Genomic DNA, 8,299 nt, shown 5'->3' on the forward strand with positions numbered 1-8,299 from the left:
TAGAGAAAATTACGACAAATAGATGGTGTTAATGTTCGATAAGTTCTTGACGATACTTTGAAAATATGAACATAAAATGTATTTATATTTCCAATTAAAATGCATTGAAATTATTATTTCAGAAGCTTTAGAAATTTGTTATAGATTCTTGTTTTCTTATTTTACTCAGTTTCTTTGCAATTTAAAGGTGGCATTGGATTTATGTTGATATAAACCTTGATATAGGAAGTGTTGTTCGTTATAATCATATACAACTGAGCATATTCGAATTTTATTGGTTAGCTGTGTGATTCATTTACAAATGCTGGAATAGGAGTGAGCTGCTTTGCAGTAGCATATAGTTTTTGATAAAATACTAAGAAACTTGTACAAATACGGACACAATTATTATTTTGTAATGGATGCTTTTCATATATTTTATTAGATTATTAGATCACAATCTTTAATGGATATTTTTTTTCATAAAACTAAATTTTTTTAATTATTAAAATTGTATTACAAATTAACACTGTTACAGTTAAAACAAAATACAAAAGAGCATAGAATATGTATAAATTTACATACATAAGTATTAAAGCTTCGTTAAAAGTAATACTGATAATGAATATGTTAACTTATGGTTAGAAGAAAATCGGCATAAATTGAATTGCCGAAATTAATAATTTCATTAAATTAAATAACCAAATTACAATTACTTATAAATTAATAGTAATGATTACGTAATACCCGTGTAATATATTTTCATCATTATAGTTACATATAAATAAATAATATAATTAAAAATTATTCTTATATTCTCAAGCTTATATACAATGAGAAAAATTTTAAGTTTCTCATAAAAACAATTTATATATAGTAATTGTATAAATTTTCTAGCCGACCATAATCGGGCCTTACCTGCATGTTAATACTAAAAAAGCTCTGGAAATCTTTTTGATTAGAATCTTAAGATTAATGTATTTATTAAAAAAAAATCTGTATATATTTTGAAATTTATGTCAAACAATTAAAGATAATCTAAACAATTATATTCCATAATCTCAAATAATACCGTATTTTTTTTTTCATTTTTGGTTGACCGAATAAACAAACAATTGTAATTTAATCATCATTTCATATTTAAAATACAAATAAACTCATCATTTACACAAACTAAGCAAACTATTTGTGCGCCTTAAAATGTTCCTTTTTGCAAAAAAAAAATTATAATTTTTAAATTATTTATGTACAATCATTATATTTGAAGAAGGATTGTAGCAATACAAATATTAAATATTCGCCGTCTTCTAGAGATTTTTCATTGAGCTTAGCGACGACGAACTTATAATCGAACGAAATAATCCCGGGAATCAAGCTAATATGCTGCATCTTCAGATTTTATGCAACTGTCTGATTCTCATCCGACATCACTTAAATGATATAAGTAATGCATTAATATATGCTATCTGAATGCAAGTCTTTTGTCCAATGTTAAGTCAAATTTGTGTCAAACTTAAAAGAATTTATTTGTACACTTGGTTAGATTAATTAAAAGTCTAGAGGTCCAAATTATAACACCTTCTAAGGAAACCCAATTTAAACTAAATTGATAAACGATTGTTATTTTCGTGTTACCTTATAATTACTATATGCTACAATAAAACTGGTAAAGAAGAAATACAAAGGCGACACAAATTGTGTTACAAAGAAACAATTTCATAGCTAGTAATCAACTATTAAAGAATAAAGCATTTAGGGTCCGATTAGCCACTGTAAACGGGGTCGTAGCATTTTTAGCCTCTGGGAATGTATATAGGGTGTAGCCGTATAAAAAACAATTAAATATTCTTTGTCACATCACTCAAATTGCAAATGTAAAATAAACCATAATTAAAACATTTGGCGGCTGTAAACGTGGCTAACCAAAAGCAAATTGTAAATTACACGCTCGCTTAACCACTGGCCACCCCGAGTCTGCCCAGAATTTGGCTTCAGTGCATACTGAGTGGTTGCAACAGAAAATTGTAATTACAATTTCCCTGACGCCTTGGCCAAATAACATAGCCGAGGTAGAGAAAGGGGAAACACTACCGCCTTCACATCAACTTCAGCCACCGCCTCCGTCGCCGCTTCCATCAGTGAGTCCGTCTCATATTTGTTAACATGCGCGTGCTAAAAAACGTTCTTGACGATGTTGCCTATCAGTGTCACTAAGTAAGGGCTACGTGACAATTTGTTGTTACGCGAATCTCCCCATCGCCCCGACCCCAACTGGGCTTGAACGGCAACACCCCCCGGTCGGTGTAAAAAACCGACACGCACTGCGTGGTAGTTTATTCCAATCTGAAAAGCGTACCAACCAACATGTGGTAACCCATAATTTACGCTTAGGGAGTTATCAATATGATTACCATTTAGCATATAATTGTGTGAGCTGCGTTCTTTTTTATGTATGAATGTATTATTTAACGCTAAACTTCTCATATTCCATTGCAGTTCAATTTCAGGCAGTTGGTTGTTACATTGTAAGTGCTTGCCAGATCAAGGCTAAATATTGTGACAGCCCCCTTTGATTTCGAATCCTTTAATGCGTCGCTTACACAATTTGTGTTTAAATTCAAATTACCTCTTTGTTAAATAACCGTAGTGCAGGACAACAACAAAACACTTTTAAACTTCAGCGCAATTTGTGTCAGATCAAAAAACAAAAATTGAAAATTACCATCTGTCAAAATTCACGTCATTCCACGCAATCTGTCATTGTTGATGTTCTTCTTAATGTTGATGTTGCTGTTCAAGTTAAACTCTTTTTTTTATTTTCACCCAACTGGCTAATCCATTGAGTAACAATGTTCAAATATACTTCGAGTTGGCTGGAGATAATTGCCCACACACATACTTATATGTGGTCCTGCTGCACTTGTCAAGTGTTGGCATACCGACCAAAGAACCAGAGCACTCATTAAAAAATACCCCATCATTTTAGATTTCACAAACCCTAATCGTGAAACCAATGCGGGGTGGCGAACCTAAGTGATTGTAAATGTTAATTTGTTACCTTGGCCTTTGCCTACACACTCACGCAAGGGTGGGTGGTTTATACCCCCAATTTGATATAGCTGAGCTAGGATGTCTCTACGGTTAAGTCCGCATGCAATGAAATTCTCGTGTTTTCACAAAAATAACTAAAAAATTCAATTTAATTCCTTTTTTAAATTTATGCGGAAATCAAAGAAAATCCGAACCAGAAACACATTGATTGTGAATTTTGATGAGACTTCGATACTGTGCTTTATAAAATAAGATTAAATTTGCTTCATATACATATTAAATATGCGCTTCAACTGTCAGATCTTATTGCTGATTATAAGGATATAAATATGCATGCGCTGCCAAAGGGTTGTGCGCAAAAAACACCTGAACCGCCTGAAGGAACTTTTATTCGAATTCGAATCCATCTGCATCCGTGCAAGTGCAGTACATATTTTAAGCAACGCCTTCAAACTACATATATTTAGACACTCCTCAGATCTTCTTATCAAGCCGACTAAAGGATATTTATAAGGTCGTGTAGTAAGCATTGCATAATTCAATTTTTTTACTTTAACTATTATTCAATTGCAAATTCTATGCAAGTAAATTAATCCACGAACCTTATCGTATTTGTAAAAATGGCTCATCTGCTACTTCCTAATGAAATACACTTGCTGCACAGCTCTATTGCGAGGATTAGCCTCAGCATAGCGAACCGCACTGCACAAGTGTTGTCCCTCTATTTGGGCTTTCCCATGAATAAGCAATATTTACTCGAGTGCATAATCCCACACACCACTCCACCTTTCTATAGGTCTGTGAGTATATGTATGTACATTGGCCGCTAAAAGAGCAATTGTTGCTGGGCATGAAACTCAAATACAAACAAAATGCACAATATCCATTCATGAACCTGTCAATCTGCAATTGAATTGTAATTGTGCGAATGTGAATATGAATTCAGCTTCACTCATTCGAATGCTTGTACATCGATGTGTTTATTTAACTGCTTATTACAAAGCGCCGCATTGCCGCCATCTGTTATCCTCCATACAAGTTATACAACGGCACATCTGTATATATATCGAGGCGTATGAGAATATATCTGTAATAAAAGAATTTTACTTGCATTTAATTGTGTACACTTAAGTACTTCCTTAAAAGCGATTATGTAATTCCAGTTGCGAGATCTATTGGCTATAGTTTTGGTTTTACTACTTCTAACTATGAGATTACACAAATCTATCAACGGATAGTAAAAAATATTAAGCAGCGACTATACTTTGCTTGAACTCTAGTTTCTCTACCATATTAAAATATTTGTATTCTTTAGTGATTCACAACGGTACGTAGACTTTAGCTCTGCTCTATTCGAGTGTTAAGAATAAACTTGAAGTTCCGTGTTTAGAGCCTGAAAATGTATGTAACTTACCTTTTTTTACTTTTGTATTTAAGTTGTTGCTACTTTGTTAGGTTTTTCTTCACCCCTGTATTCTTAAACTTGGAGTTTCGTTGCTTAAATTTGAAAATGCTTAGAAATTATAAGATCTGCAGAGATTTCAATAAACAGTCGATGAGCAGAGAAAGAATGCATTGAAAGCCACTGTAACTGCTGGTAATCATAGCATAATCTCCAAAATTTGCATGCGCGCTGCTTGAGCGAAGGGCACTTGAGATGCTTATCGAAGAAATTATGCTCGTCACGTCTAACGTTTATAAAGTATCGTACAAAGTGCCCGCCAATTTGGCTGCTTGCCATCGTTGCTCAATCTGTCCACAAGACGAAATATGCGTTGGTCTTGCGCCTATATACTTACTTACTTACTTACCTACCGACTATGGTATAGGTGTATATGGTAGATATGTATGTGAGTACGTTAGACGGTGCGGAATGACCTGAACCAAATTGCCTTCGGGGGCCTTGGAGAGCGACGACGCGTCGCGACGGCTCGTTGTGGGTGTTTTAGCAGACGGAGACGGACTGCCCCCATGACCATAAGAGTGGCCTGTCCTGAAGCTCGGACGCTTTGCAGTAATTAGAGGGAGTTGAGGCTTTGATATCTCGCAGTAGAAACTACGCTTCTTCGTCATCGTTTTCTCGGCATTCTGTGCACTGCTCTGCGCTCTGAACACTGGAGCCCATTTGCAAACGACTGCACACTCTTTCGAGATCGAACTGATCGCCCTGCGGCCACGAGCATTAAATGAACAGGCCAAGGCATGAGCATCAAGTCTGGCACGGGCTTATATTATTCAGGTGAAGGCACAAGGCGCAATTTCTGCTCAAAACATACAAACTACATTTGAATAAGCAGGAATTTGAGGAATTTGCAGCACATTGTTGAATTTTTGAGGCAATTTTACACAAACATACGCATGACACTTATGCCATGTGTTCTAAGCTAATTGACAGCAGAGCAACTAATTTAAGTATGATAATTAATTTAAAGAGCGGCAAAGAGCCAGCGTTCCATACAAGCAAGTACTAGTTACAGCCACAGCCAAAGCTGCAACACGTGCCACAACCGGATAGATCAGCACAAGACCAAGTCTCCTTGGACGTTGTTGGCACGAATATAACAGAAAACTGCATTACTAGAAGGCAAGAGGCAACAGGCCCAGAACAAGCAAAGGCTGCCGACTGACTGGTTGCCAAAGCATCAGCAGCAGCAGCAGCAGCAGCAACAGCAGCAACCCAACGCCATTTCTGTACAGCATTACAGATGCTCCAAAACTGAGGATGGGGGAGGAGACTCAGTGGCACTGGCGGGGTACTGAGGCAGGTGCTGTTGCTGTTGCATGGATGCTGCAGCGGTTGCAGATTTGAGTGCGATGACAACAGAGCCGAATGCCAGTAAAAATAAAGAAGGCAAGAAAAAACAAAGAAACAACAATATCAAGGCATGTTTGAAAAAAAAAAGCAATAAGGGACAGAGCTTCAATAAAAATATGTTGATATTTAGTTACCCTAAAAGATATATATTTTTTTTAACTATCACAAATTATAGTAATGATATCCTCGCAATTAGAATATTGAATATTCCAAAATAATTTGAATTGCTGTATAGCGTAACTACATTTTGGCGAATGATTTACAAAATGTTCAACTTAAATATTTTCCGACAAACTGGAGCCTCGGATCATACTACCCCATTTGGTGTAGGTGTAAGACTTTAAGAATATAAAGCAAATGTTATGCGCGCAAAATGCAAAGTCAAGCGAACAAAATCCTATAATTAAACAATTATTGCAACTCCCACTTTTTGCTTGAGGCCAACAGGCAGATCGGGTCCCTGGTCCCTTGCGCTATGTGCACTACTCCTCCTTTTTGAGATCATGACGGCCGTAGCACACACACTGCAACTTGATTCGGTAACAAAAAGTAAAGCAAAAAATGCAAAAAAAATAAAAGAGGGAGTAAAAAGGAGGGGCGACAAGCACAAGTACTTCTTCTACAGTTGGTTGGCAGCAGCAGCTCCCTGGCTGCATAGTATCCATTGTGAGGAAGAGTGAGAGGACGAGATAAGCGGGTTCGAAGAAAGATGAAATTTCTTAAACTGTTCTATGATTTGAACACTTATTCGGCGCTTTAATGCGTTTGGAAGCTCATTTTGGAGTCAAGCTTTGAGGGACTGAGGGAAATATAATATATGAGCATGCAACTCGACGAATATAATAAATTATTTAAGAACAGCCCATCTCACCCCCAAAAACTGTGGCACAGAGTGTACGATACACACAAACACACACACACACACACACTTTACGGGGCCGATCGACGACCAACGACCTGACTGTATGCTCCTGTGGACTGCGGGCCCTTCGTCTCGTTGGTGTTTGTTTGTGTCTCTGAACCGCCAGTTTGTCTCTGCTCTGCTCTCCAGCAGCTTGACCGCAGCGCATACGATAATTAACACGCAAGAGCGGGGCGTGATGAGGAGCGGTCTGCAGAACCAAACAAATTATTAAAAATGAATTAGTGGAAATATAAATATGTATATGATTTTAAAAATTCCACATACACTAAGCATACAGTACACATGACGTCATTGGCGTTCTCTAGCAGAAACGCACGTGCGACAGACAACAATAACAACAACAATAACCACGACTAGGCACTGATGATGCCTCTGGCAGGCTTTGGCTGCGAGGCGTCTGCAATTGAACACGAATGAATCGTTAGGTTTTGATTTTAAAGAAAAACATAAAACATATAAAAACTCATTAAATACTAATCTATTCTCAATTTCTGTCCGTATGGGTTGACCCACACTTAATGACGCTGATTGCTGTCTCGCCAGCCTCAAATGCATGCCCAATTTTGGTTCAGACCATTTGTTATACTTGCAGTATAGTAGGCAAACACAGTGAGCTGTAAATACTTACGTAATGCATGTGGGCATATGTTTATACTTTTTAAAACTTATTAATTATCCAATTCCAAAGCAGCCATTATCTCTGACCCAGTTCTACAAATCCTTTGAAGGCGCTGTAGTCAAAAATGAATCCAATAAGTTTAATTTAAATAATTCTATTTAAATAAGAGTCGATTGAAGAAACTATTTTCTAATAACACAAATTATTTTTATACATTTTTCAATATTGCATTCACCTCAGCAATTCCAAATGAATTTCATAATTTGCTTTATTCAACTTATTGTTTTTATCCGGTGACAAGTGATTGTCGAAGTTTACTTTTTTATAACTTGAAGAAAGTTAGAATGCGAGGCTCGTCTATGGAAAATTTATTAGGTAGAGACATTTACACAATGAGGAAAAATTCACCGAGAATACTTTGAGCTGAACAGAGCTGAGAGTACAGCACAGCGACAGATTGTGTTTTGGCAAAGAGAAAACTGCACAATAAGAGAACAGAAAGAGAGCACAGCTGATTGGCTGCCAAAAGGGTGGGTAAAGGTATATAAGCTGCGAGTAACTAGATAGCGCAAAGTATATATGTAATACTCTGAGCATCCCCAAAAGCAATATGTATTCCGGCAATAAAGGACGCTGTGGCAATTTTCTGAATACCCCCAAGAATGGGGGCGGTTGATGCACCATTTGGATGTATGCGTTGCGTACTCGGACTATATATGCATCCATAGTTCCAGCAAATACATACCTAAATATATAAAAATCCCCAGAGGGCATTTATAGGCTAAATAAAAGCTACTATGCTTGAGTTGATGCTCAATTTACAAGCTGTATTCGTGTAAAAACTAACTGTTATACTTATAGATATACTATCTGGAGAACATAGAAGCATATGTGCATATGCGTGTATGTT

At 36.6% G+C, this 8,299-nt stretch overlaps 1 long non-coding RNA gene across 1 annotated transcript; it reads right to left on the reverse strand.

Annotated features, from left to right (window-relative positions):
* Positions 1 to 6,634: 6,634 nt before the first annotated feature.
* On the reverse strand, positions 6,635 to 7,697 carry LOC108599467. The gene is made up of 3 exons (XR_001915145.2): positions 7,625 to 7,697; positions 7,399 to 7,501; positions 6,635 to 6,957 (listed from the first exon to the last, which is right to left on the reverse strand). It is a non-coding gene; the product is annotated as an uncharacterized LOC108599467 (long non-coding RNA).
* Positions 7,698 to 8,299: the final 602 nt, after the last annotated feature.

The sequence above is a fragment of the Drosophila busckii genome, chromosome 3L (assembly GCF_011750605.1).
Source record: "Drosophila busckii strain San Diego stock center, stock number 13000-0081.31 chromosome 3L, ASM1175060v1, whole genome shotgun sequence".
Lineage (NCBI taxonomy): Eukaryota > Metazoa > Arthropoda > Insecta > Diptera > Drosophilidae > Drosophila > Drosophila busckii.